Raw genomic sequence first — 24,453 nt, forward strand, 5'->3', positions numbered from 1 at the left:
TACGACAATCTGAGTGAGAAAGGGGCGGTGTGGCATCCACCTTTGGTAGATCCAAGCGTGATAGAGGGGTGGTGCGGCATCCACCTACTGAAGATTTGAAAATGAATAGAGAGAGAGGGAGAGTGGTGGTGCTGTGGTGATCTGAGCGAGAAAGGGGCAGTGTGGCATCTACCTACGGTAGATCTGAGTGAAGTGAGAGAGAGAGAGAGTCGTTTGGTGTTTACTTCTATATATGTGAGGCTTCTAAAAGAAGAGACACTACAACAGTCGAAAGATTTGAGTGAGAGACAAAGATGGTTGATCGGATAAATGAGAGAATTATTAACCAATAAAAGATAATAAATAAAATATAAGATTAAAAAAGAAGAAATAAAAAAAGGAAGGAGAAAAATAAATGAAGCAATTAACAAACTTGATAGTAGATGTGAAGTGGGTAGACTAATTTTACTACACTCAGGCATAGTTAGTTAACAAGGGGGAGGATAAGTTGCTGAAAAGGGAAACAACAATAAAAGTTGAAATAAAAAGAAAATAAAGGATTTTAAAAAAATAATTTAAAAAGTAAAAAATGGAAATAGAAATAGAAATAATCTCATAAAATAAATAGGGTTCCGTAAGAAAATGACAAAATAAACATAAAAATATAAAATAAAAAAAATAAAAAAATAAATTTGTAAGTTGGGTTGATTCTCTTGTGTTGATTTGTTCTTGGCTTGTTTTGCTTCTCTCTATTACTTATGTCTCTAGTTTAATTACATGGTTGTATATTTGTGATAGCGCTTATTTGGGACACCATGTGGGCCCCACCTATTGGACCCGAGAGAGGGGTGCCTAACCCCTTTTCTCTCCCTATTCAAGTCTCACTCGGACTGGTGTAGCCAATGCCTAGGCTTTGGAGTCACTATTAAACCAAAATGCTTTCCGATGTATACCTCAGAGGTCCCATCACCTTCATTTCCTAATCTGATGGGTGGCGACTCCAGATCTAGCCCAAGTGAGCCATTTTCCGACACTTACAGATTGGCGACTCCACTGGGGAGATCTTGGACCATAGGTAGGGCCCACATGGGGTGCCCAATTGGCTTTTTCTTTTTTTTTTTATTGGAAATGAGCTTGTTTTTCTTGCCTCTTATTTAGATTATTGCATGCAATGCTTATTATGTTATTTTGTTGATGATAAGTGTAACTCTCTTGTCCCATTTTTGGCATATTGATTTCTCTTTTCTTGCATAATCAATCTACTTGCATCAATTGAATGGATTTCTTCTTAGTTTCTCAAATTTTGATTTACATGAATTTGGATTAGGAAATTTGCTTTGTGTATTCATGTTACTTTCTTGAATTAGGAATTTTTCCATAGGGAATAAGCCTCTTTCATGCTCTTATGTCACTCGGGTTTGGATAGTAGAATTACATGTTTTGTTGAGAGACAAAGTTTAAGTTGAACGTGGGGAAGTGGTTAGGACTGTCAACAAATTGCATGTTCCCTATCCCTATCCCCTAATTTAATTCAAGTGTGGAAGAGAGAAAATGAGTGTAAGGATGAGGGTTGTGGGGGAATGAATGCTAAAACAAGGAAGCAAAATGGAAATTGAATTCCACATGTGTATTTTCTCTCACAATTCCTTTATGTGGTGAATTAACATGCAAACTGTTTGAGGAGTTTTGAAAGCATATGCACACTTAAATTCAATAATTGTCAATGAGTCATTTCACATGAGGAGCATGGTTTTTACTTGGGAAAGCATGAATTTCTCCTCCTAATGCTCATGGCTAATGTTTAGGACTTCCAAAGAGGTAAGCACCACTCTCTTGATCGTTTTATTTCTCTCTTGAACCTCATGGACTATCAATAGTATTGAATCCTAGTCTAGAATTGTTTTGTGCATGGATTTGGATAGGATTTGATTATGCATTGCCTTTGGAAGCATGCTACACTATCAAAGTTTAGAATTTGTGTTTCTTGGATGCTTTCACATGTGAATGTCAAACTCAAATGGGGTATGTTTCAAGATCAATGCAAGATTTTGTAATCATGTTTATTGCTGAAAATTTTGGATTTTGGGTCCTTTTGATCCAAATGTTTGATTTGAAAGTGTAGGTACATGTTGATCACCACAACCGTAATAACGTAGAAGGTGCTGAATCAATATGACAGAGACACCCGTGATGAGTACGTACGGGGCAAAGGGTAGGCTAAAGGCTACGTACGGAGGGTGTCCTTGAAGGACGGAGGAAGGATGAGGGCAACGGGTAAGATAAAGGCTATGATTGATAGAATGCTCTTCTTGTTATGAGATAGGCCTCCTTTTATAGGGATAGATCCCAAGGTCTTGAAAGGAAGGTATCAAAAGAGTTTGATTCCTATTAGGAAAGGGAATCTTTGATTTGGTGTCAATTGTCAGGGGGACACCGCTAAGGTTTTGCCACATGTCTTATGAGATATCTCAAGGAAGAGGTTTCCTTTCGTCTGAGGATTCTCATAATGCATGTACGTTACTTCCTTTTGCGAGTCTCCTAGACTAGTGTGGTATGGATGATGTTAATACTAATCAAATGTGTCTCTCCTAATCCTATTGGACGTCTTATCACAAGTGACGTTGGTCAATCATCGTGTTCCTTCATTTTTCGCTAATACGCGATGGTTGTGAACTCATCGAATGTTTGCGATGGCTCTGAGCTCATCATAGGCTTGTGTTGGCTTTGAGTTTATCTTCAGTATTGCAGCTTTGGGTCTATTGTAGGTCTGTGGTGGCCCTGATCTCATCACAAGATCATTGTAGGATTTGAACTCATCGCAAGCCTGTGTAGGCTTAGACCTCATCGCAGGTTTGTGCCAAGTCTTGGAATTGTCATGGGTATCTTTGTGGCATCAGTTTGGCACCTTCTATGCTATTATGGTTGTGGTGATTAACATGTACCTACAATTAGCCCCCTTGCTTATTGGTAAGTTGGAGCTTACCGATAAGAATTTGTGTCATTGGGGTTTGCTTTGGAGGTGTGTGTGACAAAGTGAGGGATATGAATAATCATGGGTGTCATGGCATCTTATTTCTATGATTACTCGTGGCTTCCAGTAGATGGGTTCCTTGGCTTGGGGGGTGTACTCTTGTTGTGTTGGGTCTAGTAATTGTTCCTGTGCTTGGCTAAGGTGCATGGCAGATTGTGTGCATAGAAATTTTAATTTGGGTAGGTTATTAGCACCCTACTTATTGGTAAGTGTGAGCTTATCAATAAGAATTTCTATTTTTGTTATATTTTTGGTGCTGTTGACTTGCATGCCAAGGTGGCTACTTTGAATTCGTTTTCCGCCTAGCTATTGATTTTCTTAGAGATTTGGCGTTATTTATTTGTTTATTGGAGTTGATTGTTTTGGCATACTTAGCCCTCTGTCTTTTGACAGGGTGCGTTCTATCGAGAGGCATTTTGATACTGAACCATTTGGCGAAGTTCTTAGCCCCTTGCATATCGGTAAAAAGTAGTTTGTTAAAAGACAATTACTAGCTGATGATTTGCTTTTAAGCCCCTATTATCAGCAAGATATTCTTTGTCAGGGAAGTTTGTAGTGGTAATTTGATTTTTAGCCCCCTGTTTCTCAATAAAAAATGCTTTGTCAAAGACAATTGAGGTTATGGTTTTGATTTCCAACCCTTGTCTTTGGCAAAGTATTTTTTATCATGAAATACATTAACGAGTTAAGTTATCTAGGCAAGGCTTTCAGCCCCCTTTGTGTTGGTAGGCATGCCCAACTCATGGTTTTTTGGTTTCTATAGGGATTCGTTAATGGATGGAATGGATCTTCTCATTCTTGTGTTATGTGATGGTGGTGAGGTCGAACGTTATATGTGTGACATGATCTTCATCATTCCTCATGTATAATTGTTGAATCATGTTTATGTGCTACGGGTCATGTGTGGCTTGGGATTGGGGGTTATTTGGTTGAAATGGTGGCTTGATGATGTGACAATGCTTTTAAATTGGACTGCTGAGTGACAGTGAGTGATTGATAATCATTCCATTCAGTCTTCCATGACACTGATTGGACAGCCATGCCCATGCAAAGCTTCTATAAGAGGGCCTTGCTCGGATGTTTCTTGTGCTTTCTTTTGCGTTCCTGCTCTAATTTTGTTAGTGCCTTCTATGTCTGTTTGTTCTCTTTCTTTGTTTCCTATTCTCCTTCATTTTCTTTAACACCTATGCTTTTTCATTAATGGCTCCTCATACACAAAGAAGTCTGTAAAGTCTGAGTGTCCATTTGTCAATTTTGTGAGAGTTGTTAACACTACGAACCTTCTTTCTAAGCATGAGTCTGCAAACATGGCTGACGGTGGGAAAGGTTTTTGGCCGCCCCCCCCCCCATGCTAGTGTCGAGGGGAAAAGATGGCGAGTTTGATGTTGTGGAGGGGAAGGAATTGATGTGCCTATACAGTTGCTTAGAGTATTTTGTATCCTTCCGATGTCATGAGTTGAAGACGGACGACTGCAAGTCATCAGTAAACTATTCAGCTTGAGCATGTTACATACTAGAGAACCCTATGTTCTGCTGGTTGCTCCATAGTGTAGGGCTCCTTCTTTCGTGGACTATTTCTTAGACCTTCTGATAAGGAGGGGGTTAGCTACATGAAGCCTCTCCTTTCTCATTAGTGCTGCCGTACTCACACATTCATTGACACCTTCAGCGAGTTCGGCGTCATTGTGAAGGACGTTGTTTCTTTGCTGGTTTTTTCCATTTGGGAGGGGCCATTTTGTGCCAGCATTTATAGTAAGCGGAGTCTATCCCCGACAACCCTTTTGATCTATACGCGGAGTTGATAGAGGAAATTCACATTTTCAAAAATCAGGTTGACGAGTCTATAGCTCGTGGGAAATAACCCTTGGATGCATGGATCCCTTACTGGTTTGAGGGCAAGAGCTCCACTAATTTCATGGTTTGAAAGGGGGATAGTCAATGCCATCTTGCGACCTTCATTCTTTGCATCGTGTCTCAGTTTTTATTTCCCAACAATTTGGACTATGACCTCCGAACAATTTTGATTCTTCTTTCTGTTCTGGCTACTAGTGGTCATTAGTTGCCATTAGCATCGATGTTCTTGGGTTATCTCTTTGACTAGATGGATGACACTATGCATCAAATAATGGATCCGAGTTGCAAGTGTCGTTGCTCATACATTTTATCCCCTTTTCTATTTATGTTTATATATGAGCATTTCCATCTTAGTGTCTTGCCTCAACGGTTATCTCCTCTGACTGTCACCATGGTGACCCTGGAGGGGGATCAAACTGAAGATGCAACTCTAGAGGTTTGTCGTGGAAAATGGTGGCTTAGTGTCTAGAGGGGAAAGTAGTTTAGGGTTGTTGAAATCGAGTTCAAGCTATCTTCTCTCAAAGGTTTTGTTCTACAGTTGTACACTCGGCCCATCCATTACTCCATGCCATTCTGTGTTGGAGTTAATGTCCCTAAAGATGATGTTCAATAGTGTGTTGTCGACACTGACCACCCTCTTGCTCACATCGCACACCTTATTCTTTGGTCGGGGGTTCTTGCTTATCTTGACTGTGCTGGAGAGGCACAAGTGACAACATACTGCCTTGACTGTCTTCTCTGTCAGTTTGGCTATGACAACATGGGTTCGTAGTTTCTATAGTTGGGTGGTGAAGATGTCTTCCAGACTCATTGGAATGACTTGGCATTTCTTGCTTCCCTCTGGTTGGCTTCAAGAGATTTGAAGTTTGTAAATTTGTCCGCCTGAGTTATTTATGTTCCCTTTTTAGCAGGATGCAACTATTCATGGTTGTTGATCCCTGGCCTTGTTACGTGATGGTCCCGCCATCGGGCCACGTGGCTGATGAGGGTGGAGAGGCTCTTTCTAAGGATGGGGTTCCCTATGTGGACCAAGTTGCTAAGGAGGAGCAGGGGCCCCTGGGCATTAACCCTAAGGGTAAGCACCCTGTTGTTGAAGAGGGTGAGAGTAGCCACCCTAGAGTACATAAGAAGCGTAGGACGACAAGGGTCCCTTGGTCTTTTTGGCATGCAGTACCAGGGCCCATTAGTGAATCAGTGCCTTTGTTCGACATCCTAGTGCCCCAAGCAGAGGAACGGTCGGTTGGGAGTGTCTTGCAAGGAGCATTATGAGGGTAATGCTCAGGGTCTCCTAGTTCCTTCGTCCAAGGTGGGGGAGAAGACAAATGCAGAGTTTGTACAGTTGGTAGTTCCAATTACTCCTACTGCCGTGGTTTCCATTCCCGTCATTGATGGATGGGTAAAGAAAGTGGCCCCTTGTCCTCGGAGAAAGGAGTTAGAGGTTTCTATCTTGGTAAGTGTGTTTGATGTTTGTTTCAATTTATCTTTTGTTCCTTTTGTTATTTGAATTGACTATGGCACTATAGTCATTTGTTTTGAAGAAGGTGGGTGTTAGGGAGGTTCATCCCGAGGTTGAAATCCCACAAGTTCTGTTTAAGGGTATTGTGTATAAGGAGGTACGTGTAATTCATCCTATCCTACTACCTTATCACTTCCATTTGTCCTAATCTCCAAACCTACCTCTTTGACCCGGTCTTCCTTCATCCTTTAAGGAGGCCCTCGAGCATAGCCTGACCACCTCACTTACATTAGAATCTCTAGTTGGATCCTTGATCACGAAGGATGGCCGCTCGTAGAATCAACCTCTCACCTATCCCTGAGGAGCATGACAACATCCCGGAGAACACCAACCCTGAGGATGGAAATCAATATGAGATATAGACGGCCAACCAGGTCGACATTGAAATCCTATCAAACAAGGTTTACGAATTTGAAGCTCAATTTGAGGCTTGGTTTGACTGAATTGAGCATATGCAAAATGAAACAAGGGATGCCCTACAAATTCTTCTCCAATAGTCTGCCTGAACCAAACAATCCCCCTTTACCCCGGTTGCCACTCCTGCATCCATCCCTACCAGCCACCATGCTTCCAATCCAAATCCCACCAAACTGGAGCAGCCTACCAAGGCCAATCCAATGTTTGTGCAAGCTGGCTAACCCACCATAGGGCAGTCCTGAGTCCTTCCCCAAGTAGATCCAGTAATAGAAGTCCCACTCAGTTGCGACGAACTGAGAGACTATGTGCAGGGGTTGGTGGTGGAAAGCCGAAACCAAGCCCAAGCTTCAGTTGTTCTACAAAAACCCTACCCTGATAAGATGTTATATAAGTCTTACCCTGCCGGATACACTCCTCCCCAGTAGTGGCCACAATATGATGGACAGAAAGGGAGCCTGCAGGAGCACATAAGTAAGTTCGTGGATGTCTTAGGATCCTTTGCTCTCGATGGGGATCTGAAAGTCTGTGAGTTTTCTAAGTCCTTGATGGGGCTAGCGTACACCTGGTTCATTAATCTCACAGCAGGGAGCATTGATTCATGGGCCAAGTGGGCCAAGAAATTCTTATAGAAGTGGTTCACCTTGGAGAGAAAGCTGACAATGGCTGACCTATGCAACATGGAGTAGCGCACAGGGGAAGACCTCCTGACCTACGTCATGAGGTTTTAGAAGTTAACTCACTCCATCTTTGATGAGCATGCCACGGAGAAGAGCTTCGTCGAATAGTGCATATAGGGGATAAAGCCTGCCTACAGGATAGGCATTGAAAATTTAAAGATCGATATGCTTAGTCAGTTGTGGAGATGCACGGAGAGGATAGAGTGCATGGCCAAAAATACTTCGGCTTAATCTACGCCATCCTTGGGCCAATATGGAAGGAACGAGGCTTATGCAGTTGATTGGAAGCCCCATAACAATGGAAGACCTAGATAGGGGCCCTATTCCTGCAATAGCCCCCAAGGTATGAGAAGTAACATACCGATCCCTCCTCATTTTCCCTGCACCAAGGAGGAGGTAGTTATGATCATGAACAAGTTGGTCGAAAACAGAGTGATCAACTTGCCACCACCAACACCACCGGGAGTTGACCCAAAAAAGGAAAGGAGTGGAGGAAGGTGGTGCAACTTCCATCAGTTGTCACATCATGATTTGATGGACTATTTTTCCCTGAGGAGGGTATTTGTACAGAAGGTAAAATTAGATGATTTTGTAAAAAGGAACCTAATGCAAGTAGAGACTGACCCCCTCCCGGTCCACACTCAGGGAGGAAGTTTTAGGTACATAGTGCTCACTCAGTTCCTCAAAGCATAATAAACATTGGATTGATACCACATGGATGCTTGCAAGCAGCCCATAGTCGATCTTTCCCTGCGAGTAACCTACAATGCATCGCAAGTCTGTGATGAACCCATGGTTCATTACACACCTACGATGAACCCATTCCTAGTGCAAGCTCAAAGCAAATTTAGGTTGAACCTATGAAGAGGTTCACATAGACCTGGCCCCAGGTTGAACCCTGGATCGTTACGGAGCCAAGACTCACCAAAACTGGGTCCAAATGTTAGTTGCACATGAAACTTTAAGTTACATGTGTGACTGGGTGCCACGTAGGTTTAATAAAAGACTACCCATTAGACAATGACATCATTAATGCCACGTTAGTTAATTGTCAATAGCGAATCTAATATTTTCCTTCCTAGTAGAAAACAAATGCTTTTGTCTCCTTCCTTTCAGGATGTTGGGATCCTCCCTTTAAATAGGGATCCCCCTCATAACAAAATTCATTCATTTGACTCTCAATCAACCCTATCACCAAGCTCCCTACTTATCTGCCTCCTCACTCCTTCTCCCTAACTTCTTGGTCGATTCTACCACTCCTTGTCTTCCTCTATCTTTCAAGGAGACCACTCGCCTAGCCTAACCACTCCCTACTTACATTAGAATCTTTTCTTTCGTCCTTGATCACGAAGGAATACTGCTCGTAGGATCAACCTTACACCAATCGTTGAGGAGCATGACAACATCCCTGAGAATACCAACCCAGGGATGGAGAATCAATTCGAAGCAAAGACAACCAATCAAGTTGATATCGAAATACTCTAAAATAGGTATACGAGTCAGATGTGTGCGCATGCTTCACATTATTTTTATTGCTCTCTACATGGTTTTGATGGTAATTCTTAATGGTTTTTATCCTAATTGAGCAAGATTTTAGGAAATTAAGAGTTTGGGACAGTCTAGGGTGAAGAGAGCGTGAAGACATGTTGGTATGGCGAAAAGGGAAGCACTTCGGCCCATCAAGAAGAAAGGCCCAGCCGAAACCCTATGGGAGAACACTTCGGCCCACCAAGAAGAGAGGCCTAACTGCAGCCCAACCGAAACCCTATGGGAGACTCCAAAAAGGCGACTGACTTTAGGAGAAGAAAAGAGGAGGACTCTAATCCAAAGGCTAAAATGAGAAGTATACAAGAAAAAGAAAGAGAGGAAATTAGGGTTCGACCCCTGGAGACAAAATCAAAGAGGAGAAGTGCTAGGAGAAAGAGGACAAGGCTACTGAATGTGAATTAAAGAGGAGATTGAAGATTGATGCAGAAATCCTAAGTTGTCTTCTTCTTTGATTCTGCGAATTTGGTAACCTAGATTCAATTAGGGTTTAGTGGTTTTTCTTTGTTGAAACTTTCTTTTTTTCTATTATGCGAACCATGATGGATGTTAATTCAGATATGTAATTAATCTTTTAAGCTGTTTGATCGATTGTGATTCATTCTTGGGATTTATTGATTAGGGTTTTTCAATTATAAGAGTAATCTTGGCCGAATTATTCTTGTTTCTTGGATTACTTGAATTTCTTGAGAAAGGGTTTAGGTAATCAGATCAACTGATCAAGAAAACGGATTGAATGCATCTTAGAGATAATATGCATGATTCGTTTGGCATTCATGCAACCAGAATTGATTTCTGTCTAATTCTTTGTTCTTGATGCACTTGTGGTGATTAAATTCTTGATAGAAATATAGGAGTTGTTGCTCATAGGTAGAGTGGGCTGTGCTCGAAAGAGGCTACTCATACCAAGAGGAATTCGCCAACCCATGACTGAATTCAATTTCGGTTGGATAGCTTAATGGTTTAATTGCTAAACCGGTTATGCTAGTATTTGCATGCAGTATTTCTTCTCATTGCTTTAGGCGGTTTGATCCGAGAATACTTAGAGTAGTTTGCTAATTAGGAGTTAAGTTTGTTTCTGTTTAACCTTTTAGATTGTCAAATAACAAAAGGCTGATTCAGTACTAGTAGTTGTTGGATTAATCCCTGTGAGAACAATACTCTACTCATCAATATATTACTTGATCGGCTAGTGCACTTGCTAGTGTCTTCTAAACGCATCAGAGTCTGAGGCCTGATTTGAGGCTCGATTCAAAAATCTTGAGCAGATGCAAGAAGAAACAAGAAATGCGCTCCAGGTCCTCCTTCAATGACCAGCTTAAGCCAAATAGTCTCCCTTCACTCCGGCAGTTACTCCCGCTGACATCCCCGCCATCCATCATGCCTCCAATCCAATCCTTGCCACACCAGAACAACCCATTAAGGCCAACCTCTCGCCCATGCAAATAGGGTAACACTCCACTGGCAATCCTTGAATCTTTCCCCAAACCGACCCTGTGATGGAGGCTCAACTCAGCCGGGACGAGCTAAGAGATTAGGTCTAGGGGCTGGTAGTGGAGAGTCGCAATCGAGCCCAAGATTCAATTGTCCTACAAAATCCCTACTCTGATAGAATTTGTACAAGCCCTATCCCATTGGATACACCCCTCCTCAACAGTGGCCCCAATACGACGGATAGAGGGGAAGCCCACAAGAGCACATCAGTAAATTTGAAGATGCTCTGGGGTCGTTTGCCCTCGATGGAAACCTGAAAGTTCACGAGTTCTCGAAATCTTTAATGGGGCCAGCATATACATGGTTCATCAACCTTATCACTGGAAGCATAGACTCGTGGACCGAACTGGCCATAAGGTATCTGTCCTAATGGTTTACCCTAGAGAGGAAACTGACGATGGCCAACCTAAGGAACATGGAACAACGTTTGGGAGAGAACCTCTTGGCATATGTCATGAAGTTTAAGAAGTTGAACCACTCAGTTTTCAACAAACATGCCATGGAAAAAGGGTTCATCAAACAATGTATCTAAGGAATGCAAGCTGCTTATAAAATAGGCATCGAGAATGTCGAAGTGGAGACGTTCACCTAATCGTGGTGGTGCGCGGAAAGGACAGCGCACACAGTCACGAGCGCCATAGCCCAGTCCCAATTGATACTAGGGTAGGTTGGTAGAAATGAGGCCTACGCAGTTGATCACAGGTCCCATAATAAATCAGGGGCTAGGCTGGAGCCTTATTACTGAAACAACGACCGAAATAGAAGAAATGATTTGCCAATCCCTCCTCCTTTTCCTTGCACCAAGGAGGAAGTCATAAGAATAATGAATAAACTAGTCAAGGACAGAGTAATCTGTTTACTACCACCCCTAGTTGGGGTAGACCTAGAGAAGGATAGACGCAGGGGGCAATGGTGCAATTACCACCAATCCTCGCACCACGACCTGATGGATTGCTTCTCGTTGAGAAGGTTGTTCGTTCAAAAGGTGAAACTAGACGAATTTGTAAAGCAAAACCCTGCACAGGTGGAGACTGTTCCCCTCTTGGCTCATGCCCAAGGAGGTAGTATCAACGTAGTGGGAACACTGGGCCAATACCAACCGTACATCAACAAGGAAGCTAGCCATCAGGGCCTTAGCGGAAGTGTTTAGGAGACCTTTGGAGTCTTTCTGTCCTAATCATATCAATGTGGAATTTACTCAGAAGACATGCTGGCCATGGATCCCCACCACAATCATCCCTTATACGTTACAACAAGAGTGGGGGCCTTCAAAATGAGGAGGTCCATGGTCGACCCCGAGAGTTCCATCAACTTGATTTCTATCCGCACACTAAGGTTAATGAATATACAATTAGAGACGATCAAAGGTTTGCCTATGGAGGTGATCGGCTTTAATGGGAATGCGTCCGTCATAGAGGTCTCCATTGAGCTGTAGGTAGCAATCGGACCATTCTCAGTCATACAAGAGTTCCAAGTCATCTCGGGGAAGATCGCCTACCATACCCCCTTGGGGAGACCTTTGATACACAGCCTAGCCTTGGTCTTGTCGGTGTACCACTAGTGTATTAAAGCTAAGTATAAAGGACGCGTGATAAGGATCCCCACCACCAAGGTCCCCTTCGACAGATCAGAGGCTTACCTACAGGATGCAATCTATTGTACGGAGCAGGTTGATGAAGGAGAGACAAAGATAGCAAGAGTAGAAGGACTACAACTACTGAACTTAGCACGAGAAGAGCCTCCAATGATGGCAGAAAAGAAGAAAAGGACCAGGTGTGTGCGGAAAACCGGCGACGACGGACAAAGCTACTACATTATCGTTGTAGATTACGAGGACGATGGGCCATCAACAACCAAAAGAGTTATTCCCGAGTATGAGCTTCCGATAATTCTAGGTTATAGTTGGGCTTACAATATTCTGAGCAAGATAAGTGTAACCCCCATCGCAAATCACAATCACTATCATCCCAAGATATGCAATATACATATACTTTTCTTTAAACATATGTGTATACCATGCAAATATTATAAGCAAGACTATCGTAAGCTTCCTCCTAATAAAACTATGAGTAATGCTTCAATCAGTACTATTTTACTGAGCCATTCCTACGGGAGGACATTGCTGTAGTCTCATTGCAGAAAGATGTACCGTAACCCGAAAAGGTATCACAAACACTAGAGGTATGACCCTGAACATACTGTATTTGCAATTGATAACGAAACTGAAAAACACTAAATACTAACCCCAATAACAAGAACAAAAGATGGGAACCCCAAGTGTGCTCACATTCCCTAACAACTCTAGGAAGGCCCTGGCAATCCTAGGTGCACTCAGATTTCCTGGAAACCCCAGGTGCACTCAGATTCCCCGGCAACCCCGGGGAGGCCCTGGCAACACCAGGCGTGCTCAGATTCCTTGATAACCCTGGGAAGGCCTTATCAACCCTAGGCACACTCACATTCCCTAGCAACCCCAGGCATGATCACATTCTCTCTGGTAACCCCAAGAAGGCCCCTGGCAACCCTAGGCATGCTTACATTCCCTAGCAACCCCAAGAAGGCCCTGGAAACCCCAAGCATGCTTTCTCATTCCCTAGCAATGCTAGGAATGCTCTGGCGAACCCAGGCACACACATATCACCTCACAACCCTAGGCTTGCACTAAAGTTCCATGGCAGCCCTAGGAAGGCCCTGGCAACCCCAGACGCACTCATATACCATGGCGACCTCAGGCATAGTCGCACCCCCAGATAACCCTTGGAGGGCTCTGGCAACATCAGAACGAACTTAGCACTTACTCTAATCACAGACAAACTACTTCCCAAAAAGAATTTCAGTCAGTCTCTTCACTTCGGGACCATAAATCATCATAAAGAATGCAAAGGTATGAAGTTCAAAATTGAAACCTTGTGGCAGGCTGCCCTGCCGGTATGGTTGCGATGAAATTATAATGGGTACGATTGTTTACATTATGAGTAAACCTTATTCGCATTGCCCGAGGAGGGCCTCGACTCCTCAATAAATGGCTTCTCGGCACATCATCGCAATAACAACAAGGGGGGATAAAGCCCAAAACTAATCCTCGTAGCTAAACGGATGTGTTGGTATGTTTGTAATGATGTTCTAGCTTATGCTAGTCGATTACACTTTGCTTGCATCCTAATCACATCATCCACAATAAGTTCCGCATTTTCGAGGTGCGACAGCCCTTGATCCTTACGTGGGTATCAAAACCACGCTTACCTACGAAATTGTTCTACTTCCCTTTTCTATTAATACATTAATTAGAAGTTTATCTAACATAATGTTATAACATCTTCGCACTCGACAATGTCTTAGCTGTTGGGTTGGGCTAAAGCTGTTTGCTTTCTTTCCTTAATAATCTACGATAAAACGTACTACAACTATGCAAATACTGTTAGACAGTGTTTTCCCTTAGCTCCAATCAGATTGATGTACATTAAACGTTTATTGTAAATGAATAAAAGTACATAATTGATTCATGTTATACTTGGTGTACTTCTATGTAATTACCTTTAAACTGGACACTTATGAGACTCGTGTTAGTTTAGAATGTTCATAGCAGTTGGATAGACATGGAGAGGTTTATCCTACCAAGGCTGACACTAATGTGCTGCCATATTAGTTGGGATAGATTGTCTCTATTGCTAGGGTTAGACCCGAAGCACATGTAGTGTGTGTTTGCTTAAAACACTAAACTTGGATCATTTTCTAGTTATGCCCTAGACCTTAGAAATTGGTGGGCAAAACTGGAAATTTAAACCTAACCCCTAGACTCAATTATGGTACTGCATTGGGTGTCGGATTAGGCTGTCTTTGATCTGCCAACCAGTGCGATCCTTCAGAGGTCTAAATGAAGGAATAGAGATCCATCATATGGATGGCCGAACCCTGCAGGGAGGTTGGGTGAAATTTCAAAAATTTCCTCTCCCCTCATCTGGGAATCACATTCCCTATTTTAGAAAACCTGCATTTTCAAAGATCAATCTTGAACCATAAACCAAACCAGATCTGAAACCAGAAGCAGGAGAGGGATATACCTAATACGGGAAGCAGTATCTCCCAATGGAGGTGTTCACGCCCAAGGTAGGAACCAAATACTGTTCCCACTAAAGATGGCGAACTGTACGATGGAGCAGAATCAACAGTGTTCTTCCAAAAGAACTGAACCCTTCACAAGAATTCGCTGGAGGCAGTGAGCACACCTTCAGATCAGCCTTTCTCCAAAGATTGATATCAATATCCAATCTTGATCACTCTTGCTAGAAAGAGGAGATCGAACTGGTAGTAATGGCGGTGGCAGGAAGGAGGCAACAGGGAGAAAACAACTCAGTCTCACTGGGTGCTGTGTTCTCTCTCCGAATTTCGAATGTGATTGATCTTCTAAAGCTGCCGCCCCCTTCTCCTTTTATAACCTTAAAGGGATCAGCTCCTAATCCCATTAGGAGTTGCTGATCCAAATCATATTTGGATTTGAATTCCCTTTAAGAGATAAGGATAGACCCTTATCTTATTTGCAGATTAGATCAGCCCTCTCCTATCTGCTAATCTGTATTCAGATTTGGACTCTCTGAGTGGATAGGGTAAGACCCTATTCTATCTGCTAATTTAATATCAGATTTGCCCCCTCTTTAACTAATCAAATCAGCCTAGTTCGAAATGGGCTAGGCCCATTAATAGTATGTGCTCAATTAGCCTTCCAAACTACTGCCCTGTTGGGCTTCCTTGTATGGCATGGGACCCAAGCATTGATCTACACATCAGCCACAAGGGTTCGGCCCAACCTTTGTTACAAGGCCTAGCCAAATTCACTGGTAAGCCCAATGAACCCCTTGAGCCCATTACATGGACTCTATGGAACCAACACTTACACACTAAGTGGTCCCTAGGCCAAGCCACCTTGTAACAACTAGGGACTGTGGGCAGATGCAAGATTAGCCTATCAGGCATTACCCTCAATGGTCTTACACTTAACCTCTCAGCCCATAAGGATCATACACTGCCCGACAAGAGAGGACCTCTCCCTCAGCAGCAAAGAACAGTGCTACACACTCTACTCACATGGATCCTGGGAATTGAAACCTTTTGCAAACAATTCGAAACCGTAACATATATAAACTTTTATATCCGCATATAAAATATATTTTGCAAAACAAATCTCAACGATTGAAATCGGCTGCCGGCAGTCTTGGCTTCCATCAGAGAGAGTGCATCCCCGATCATTACCTTTGTCCGACAAAGGGGCTGATCTTATCACTATGATCACCCACTCAGATGAATTTTTGGACTATCCCAACATACCCAGGTTTTGCCCCCGCTAAGGATCTCACCGATTGGCATATCAAAGACAACCCAATCCGATACCTAGTGTAGTATCATAATCGAGTCTAGGGGTCAGGTGCAACTTTCCAGTTTTGCCCACTAATCTCCAAGGTCCAGGGCAATACTGGAAATCTGGTCCGGTTCAGGGTTTCAAGTAGTCTTCGGTAAATGTAATGAAATACACGTGCTGGTTATGAGTCTTAACACTCAACGGACCACATACATCACTATGTATAAGGTCAAGCGTGCCTGTACATCTTTTAGGCTTACCGTTAAATTGTCGTTTTGTCATCTTACCCTGAAGACAAGGCTCACAAGTGGGAAGATCTTCTACAGTTAGAAAATCTAAAGGACCATCCTTTACCAGCCTTGTGATAGGGTCAACACTGATATGGCCAAGTCGGTAATGCCACAGGCACGTGGAATTAACTGTATCACAGATTCTTTTCTTGGGGATATCAGCCGACGTAGTTTCGGCTATGTTAGTTTATAGAGAAGGATGTAGAACATAGAGACTGATGTTGTGTAATCCGGTCACTCCTAGCTGGCGCTCACTTGGCTCCTGAGAGGTACCTGAAACGAGAGGAAAGAGGAAGAACTTCTGGGGGGTTTCCCGGTGGGAACGCTCCGATGCTTAAGTTAGTATTGAGTGCCAGAAGCAAAAGAAGAACGAAGGCTAAGAGTGCAGGTTACACAGGTGATTCGAAGATACCTTGTTCCTTGAGGATAAGCTCCTTATAACTGAATTTTGTTGCTCCAGGCCCTCTGACTTTTGACAAGGCAGGCATAACCGTCACTGTCAGTCTGCCACAACCGTTACAGGCAGGGCTGAGGTGGCATGCGCGGGGCCGTCGTGCAGGGTACGTGCCTATCAGGTGTGGGATGCCTTTCTAAAGGTGGCAGGCGTGGCGAGGGGACATGCCTGCAATTCACAGGTTTGCCGGGTACGGCGGTCGGGTAGGAAGCCCTCCTATGGTATACCGAGCTATTCTCCTGCGAATTGCCTTGAGCTTGGCTGTCCTTTGAGTGACGGGTTGCCTGCAGCCGGTTATGCCGAGCTAGCCGACTCGAGGTCTTTGTGCCTCGGGGCGTCCGAAGAAGATTCGGTGCGTTCTTGCTTGGGAGTGGCCCGAGGTCCATTGGGAGGAGCTCGGGTCTTAAAAGGGGTCAGGGTGCCCTGAACTCGGGACCCCCCGAAGTGCCTTAACCCCGGGGAGGAGGTGCGGGCGAGGCGGCTTTCGGCGAGTAGTTTCCTTACCGAGTTGCCGTGCTGAACTCAGTGGGACTTCCCCACCGAGTTGTGCTCGCGTCCGTTGTGCTGTCATGCTGAGTCACTGTTTGAGCAAGGTCATGCCTACGTGTACCTGAGCTACGAGGTCGGGCCAAATCACCCTCCATCAATTGCCCCCCACTCCCTATGCTGGCGGCGGTGACCCAGCGCGGGGAGGTCATGACGCGTCGGGTGGATTTGGCGTCGGTGTTTGTGCTGCGTTGTCGCGCGTTCCGTCCAGCTGTACCGGTCTAGCACCTGGCTTGACCGAAAAGAGATTCGAGTCACGTCTAGATTATGCGCGGACTTCATGCGACTTGGACTTCGCGGACGTAAAAAATGCACTAAATCGTTTTCGCCTTGAAGAACCCGCGGTTGCGGCTATAAATAGGGGGTCCCTTGGCCATTTTCTACGCCACAAAGCTTTAATCGTTAGCGTTTGAGCTCGTGCCAGGGGTTTCTTAGCTCGGGTCCTCCAGTTCGTTCTGTTCTTCCAGTCCGGTTGCGTTTCTTTGGTGAGTCCTCCCGAGCTTCCTTTTCCCTTCTAGTTCATTTCTTTCTGTTAGTTCGGTATGTCGTCTAGTGTAGACAGTCTCATCGACGAGCCCGAGGTAGGTACCTCGGCTCGGGATGTCCCCTCTGCTACCTAACCGTCCGAAGTACAGGTGGCTTCGGGTCATTTGGCGTCTACCTCCCACCGAGGTCGGGAACCAGATCAGTTCGGGCCTTGCATAATGACCTCAGAGAGGCTTCAGGACCTCATACAGAGGTTCCGCCTCCCTAGCGAGTACTCATATAGTCTTCCAACCGGCAACTTCCCATGGGAGCATGGTCCCAACAAGATCGCGATCTTCAGGGAGCAACTGATAGCCGGGCTCAGACTTCCGCTTCACCCTTTAATTGTTGAGGTGTTGGTACACTTTAACATTACCCCGGACCAACTTCACTCGAACTCCATATGGAATGCGGTGGGGTCCATTTCTCTTTGTTTTGACCGTTCCCTTTCCATAGATTTAGATGTTCTTATTACAACTTTGGCTATAAAGAGGACCGCTTCGGGCGCTCTCACCGGGCATAGGCGGTCTTACTACCTGTCCCCCTGCCCGGGTTTTAAACTCATGCACAAGCTCCCGAGCAAAGTCCCATCTTGGAAGCGGGACTACTTCGTAGTCTGGAGCAGCACGGGGTGGCCCTTCCCCACCGATTGGAGGATAGCCATTCAAGACCCTGGTGTCATCCTGGACGGGAAGACCAAGAAGGAGCTCCAGTCACTGGCTCAGCTCGGATTGCATTATAAAGACTTCACTTCTGAGGAGAAGCTCATCTGAGCGGGCTTGAGTTCGGGTAGCTTTTTCTCACTTCGGCTTTCCGCTCTTACATTTGCTTCGGGTTACTTATGTCGTGTTTCGCCGCAGGTCCCATGGAGGTGGAAAAAATAGACAACCAGAAGCTCTTCCACCAGATGAAGAGGAAGAAACGCATGGCAAAGAAGATGCGCATTGGGTCTCCGCCAGCTCCAGTCGAGCCTCGACTTCCGCAGACCTCTGCCTCAGGGCCCGAGGTGGCAGCCGTGCCCGTCGTAGACTTGGAAGAGGGGGCTGTGCCTAAGGGGCCCGAGGTGACGGCAGAACCTGCCGTTAAGCCTGCCGAGCCCGTTGCTAAGCCTACCCTACTTGCCAGGGAAAGCGTCACCGAGGCTAACGCCGCTACTGCCGGGGCTCATCCTGCTGAAGCTGCCACCGAGACCTCCGAGAGTTCTACTAACGATGTGGAGATGACGACTTCCAGCTCGGAGGGTCAGGGGAGCCAAACCGTCCTGAATCCCAAGTGCAGCCTGAAGAAGAGTACACTTGCTGCATACCCGGGGGAGGTCAGCGAGTGGGCCGAACTCACTCCTGGTCAACTCGGCGCCCGAGCTGCCACTCATACTATGGTGGTGAGTCTCTCTTCTTTTTCTCTTTTTTTTTTTTTTTTTTTTTCTTTTTTGACTGGTTTCCCTTTCGCAGGTGAACACCGCCATTCGCGCCTTGACCCTCCAATCAGATCGGCACCTAAGGCGGGCTCTGGAGGCTGAGAAGTCGTCTCGCGCAGCCCATACGGAGTTGAGGGTAGCTCGTTGTCAGGTTCACCGCCTGGAGAGTGACGCCTCGGCTCAAAAGAGCTTCATCGAGGTGTTAATGGCAGAGAAGGGGAAGCTAGCCCGAGACAAGGACAAGTTGAGGGTCGAGGTGAACGGCCTTAAGGTCGGTCAGGAGGCCTTAGGGCTCGAGGTGAGCAGCCTCAAGGCTGAGCGGGATGCCTTGAAGCTCAAGGTGCAAGGCCTCAAGGAGGTGAAGGGGAAGCTGGAGCATGAAGTGGGGTACCTCCAGGAGGACATAAGGGAGAAGATTGCAATCTTCGAAGGTGCTCTTGAGGAGCCAAGACCCAAGCTGTCATTGACTACGTCAACTCTTCGAGATTCGACAATGTGATGACGGAGGCCTACCGTAAGGGCTTCAAGCTCAGTCGGTGGCTGATCAGGCACCTCTATCCCGAGCTGGACATGTGCACCATTACTACTTCGTGGATTACTGACGACATCGTGTGTCAGTCAAATGACGACCCCGACTCCGAGGATGAAGGTCCCGAAGATGGAGCAGAGGATGCCGTTCCAGACAATGTCTCCGAGGGGGTCCCTGATAGAGGCGGCGAGCCCCCGAAGTAGTTTGCTCTTTATATTTGTAACTTAATCTTTTCCCTTTCTGAACTATGAATGTACTATCCTGAGCCTTTGAGCTCGGGTAAAAATTCTTGTACCTGGACTATCTTTTTAATGAAATATAGTTTCTTTCGAGTATATCTGAGTGCAAAAATACTTCTAAGTGTGAGTGGACTCCAATCTAGTCAATTTAATGTATAGGTTATCCGAGCTGTCGAGCCACCGAGTTGGCGGTGAGGGTAACTGAGTGAAGTTGTGTTACTTCGGGTTGCACGGATTACCCCAGATTATTGGGTAACCAAGCTGAGTAAGAACAGCAAGGGTATAGACACCGTAGGGTTCATACCCGAGCTGTCTTTCCCTTAAGGGTTAGAGATAACCAGGTTTTTGTCAGTTTGCCATGCCGAAGTGGCAGCTGGGGCTTTCTTGTGACCCTTAGGCTTAAGACGGGACCCGTAGTCTTCTCTTGGATTTCACCCAGGCCAAAGTGGCGACTGGGGTCTTCTTGTGGCCCTTAGGCTTAGGGTGAGACCCGTAGTCCACTCTTGGATTTCACCCAAGCCGAGGTGGCAACTGGGGTCTTCTTGTGGCCCTTAGGCTTAGGGAGGGACCCGTAGTCCGCTCCTGGATTTCACCTAGGCCGAAGTGGCAACTGGGGTCTTCTTGTGGCCCTTAGGCTTAGGGAGGGACCCGTAGTCCGCTCCTAGATTTCACCCAGGCCGAAGTGGCGGCTAGGTCTTATGTGCCGAGGTCATGTTAGCTCGGTATTCTGGCCCTTAGGCTTGGGGAGTGGCTCGTGGCCTACTCAATTCTTATAGATAATATTGTCTTAGGTTGACAATATTCCATGCTCGAGGTATTTGTTTCCCTTCGAGGGTCTCAAGCTCGTATGTTCCTTCCCTGAGCACTCGTTTAACTCGGTAAGGACCTTCCCAGTTGGACCCGAGCTTGCCAGCGCCGGACTCAGGTACCATAACTTTACGAAGGACCAGGTCGCCAACGCGGAGGTTCCGCTTCTTGACGCTAGCATTATAGTACCGAAATGCTCTCTGCTGGTAGGCTGCGGTCCTAATGTACGCGAGGTTCCTTACTTTGTCGAGTAGATCGAGGTTGGTACGTAGCTCGTCTTCGTTTGTTTGATCACTGTATGCTTCTAGTCGTAGCGTAGGTACTTTGATCTCTGCGGGGATCACTGCTTTGGTGCCGTAGGTGAGATTGAAGGGTGTTTCTCCCGTGGCGGTCTTCTCCGTGGTCCGGTAGGCCCATAGGACACTGGGTAGTTCATATGCCCACAATCATTTAGCTCGGTCCAGCCGTGCCTTTAGTCCACGGAGGATGGCTCTGTTCGTGACTTCTGCCTGATGGAGGGTGATTTGGCCCGACCTCGTAGCTCAGGTACACGTAGGCGTGACCTTGCTCAAACAGTGACTCTGCATGACAACACAACGAACGTGAGCACAAATCGGTGGGGAAGTCCCACCGAGTTCAGCATAACAACTCGGCAGGGAAACTACTCGCCGAAAGTCACCTCGCCCGCACCTCCTCCCCGGGGTTAAGGCACTTCGGGTGGTCCCAAGTTCGGGGCACCCTGACCCCTTTTTAAGACCCGAGCTCCTCCCAATGGACCTCGGGCCACTCCCAAGCAAGAATGCACCGATTCTTCTTCGGATGCTCCAAGGCACAAAGACCTCGAGTCGGCTAGCTCGGCATGACCGGCTGCAAGCAGCCCGTCACTCAAAGGACAGCCCAGCTCAGGGCAATTCGCAGGAGAACAGCTCGGTATACCATAGGAGGGCTTCTTGCCCGACCGCCGTACCCGACAAACCTGTGAATTGCAGGCATGTCCCCGCACCGCGCCTGCCACCTTTAGAAAGGCGTCCCACACCTGACAGGCACGTACCCTACACGACAGCCCTGCGCGTGCCACCTCCGCCCTGCCTGTAAAGGCTATGGCAGACTGACAGCGACGGTTATACCTGTCCTGTCAGAAGTCAGAGCGCCTGGAACAACGGAATTCAGTTATAAGGAGCTTATCCTCAAGGAACAAGGTATCTTCGAATCACCTACGTAACCTGCACTCTTAGCCTTCGTTCTCCTTTTGCTTCTGGCACTCATTACTAACTTAAGCATCGGAGCGTTCCCGTCGGGAAAACCCCCGGGAGTTCTTCCTCTTTCCTCTTGTTTTAGGTACCTCTCAGGAGCCAAGTGAGCGCCAGCTAGGAGTGACCGGATTGCACGACATCATTTGGCGCTGTTTGTAGGAAACGCTTCGAAAGGCCTTTCTCTCTAAACTTTCTGAGTTCTTTTCTTCCTCGAAACAATCCAACGCTCATGGCTTCCTCTAGCAACGTCGGACGAAGCACGGAAATGGATAACTCTAGGGAGCAACCCCAGCTTCCTACTATCTGTATCAGACAGTTCACCATCCCCCTCTCAGTGGACGGAATCCCCAGCTTGAACGTGCCCCTCACAATGGCACCCGTCATCGCCCCACTCCCTGCTACAGTCGGAATGACGTTCACCGAGCCTTCGGTCGTGCCCCCAGCGGCCAGCCCGAACTAGCTGCAGGACCTGATGCAGTGCATGAGGGCCATGCAGGTTCAAATGCAACAGTTCCAACAACTTCAGCTCTATCAACAGCACGTACTGCACCAGGTCTCTCAATATCAGTATCAACAGCAGTTCCCCCAGCTGCCCCAACCTCAGTTTCAATAGCCTCAGCTCCTGCCTCAGCGCCCAGCCTCGCAGCAAGCCAAGTCTCGCCGCCAAAGTGAGCACCCCTCCGACCGAGGAGAGGCCCCCCAAAATCTCCCAAAAAATCAGGCCTCCCCCCACGGCAGACGGGAGAGACCGGCTACCCTGATCTCACCGCAGGAGGACAGGTCGGGAGGACCCCGGCTCGGCAGGTCTACATCGCCTCGACAGTCGAAGTTTGGAACCCCGATCCTTGAAAATCGGGAGGACCCCTGGCAACTGACTCCAAGCAGGACCCTTCTGTCCGCAGCCATCACCAGCAGACTGGGCTACTCCCTGCGCAAACCATTCTGGACAGCACGGAGGTGAGCAGCATGAACGCCGAGCCCATCAAGAAGCAGAGACGCCGCCGCCGAGCTCGCTGATCTGTCACCCGCGATTTTCCCGACCTCATGGGCAAAGAAGAGGTAAGCTCGACCGAAGCCAAAGCTCCCCTCCTCTCGGTTCCGTCCCCCCTGTCTTTCGAACTCCTGGCAGTCCCGATGCCCAAGGATTTCAAGCTCCCCCCTCTTGACAAGTATGACAGGTCGATTGACCCGAATGATCATGTAGATGCCTTTCAGTCACAGATGCACCTGGCGCGAGCCAGTGACTCGTGCATGTGCGTGGCTTTCTCCACCACTTTCAGGGGAGCAGCCCACACGTGGTACCGGAACTTGGCACTCGGGTCGATAAGAAGTTGGGCGCAATTCGCGAAAGCCTTCACGTCCCACTTTGTCACTAGCAAATGGTGCCCTCAAACAGAAGAAAGCAACTTCAACGTAGCACAATGAGAGGGAGAGTCCATCCGGAGCTATATCAAGCGATTCAACGATGCTTGTATGCAGATACCGTGCCTGGACCCCGCCGTATGCCTTGCAGCAACCAAGAAGGGTGTGACGCACAAAGAGTTCAAGTGGTACATGGTCGTCAACCAACCCACGACCATAACCGAGTTTCTAAAGCTTGCGGATAAGTTCATAGCCACTGAAGAGGAGATCAACCAGAAGGGTGAAGGCGCACCCGAAAAAAGAAAGAGAGAAGGAGAGCCTTCCAGTCAAGGGGACACCCGAAGGAAAAAGGAAATTGTTCGGGGGGCAAAGCCGGGTCAATTGTTCCGAGCTCCTGCACCAGACCGAGCTGATTACACCCCACTGAACACGAAGCGGGCCAAAATCCTGATGGCGATCAAGGACGCCAAGGACGCCCCATATGTGAAGTGGCCACTCCGTCTGAGGGGGAATCCCAATGAAAGAAATAAGAGTTTGTATTGTAGTTTTCACAAAGACCACGATCACAGTATCGAGAGTTGTAAAAACCTCCGCGACGAGATAGGGGATCTCATCCGTTGTGGATATTTGAGAAACTTTGTACAAAATAATAATAATAATAATAATAATAATAGTAATAGAACAGGTCGGCAAGGGGAGCACGGTAAAGATGCTCCCGAGTCCAGCAGCAGGCCGGCCGAACAACCGCAGAGGCAGCCTCCAGAGGAGAGGCCAGTTCGGGGGACCATCCACATGATAGTGGGAGGTTCGATCGTTGCGGGTTGCACTTCAGCAGCAGCTCGGACGTCAGTTCGTGAGGCCACCCGGGAAGAGCAGAACCCCCCAAAGCGGCCGAAGATGGGAGACCCAATTCTCTTCACAGAAGACGATGCGCGAGGAGTCCACTACCCCCCACGACGACGCGCTCATAATAAAGCTAAGAATCAATGACTTTGAGGTCAGACGTGTACTCGTCAACTCAGGCAACTCAGTCGACATTCTATTCAAAGCTGCGTTTGACCAGCTCCAATTGCAGAGAAGCGACCTAAAGCCCGTAGACACTCCTTTGGTAGGCTTTAGCGGAGAAGAAGTCCGGCCCCTTGGGAAAGTAACAATACCTGTGGAG

This window comes from Nelumbo nucifera, chromosome 6 (genome assembly GCF_055504915.1).
Source record: "Nelumbo nucifera cultivar China Antique chromosome 6, China Antique-T2T, whole genome shotgun sequence".
NCBI lineage: Eukaryota > Viridiplantae > Streptophyta > Magnoliopsida > Proteales > Nelumbonaceae > Nelumbo > Nelumbo nucifera.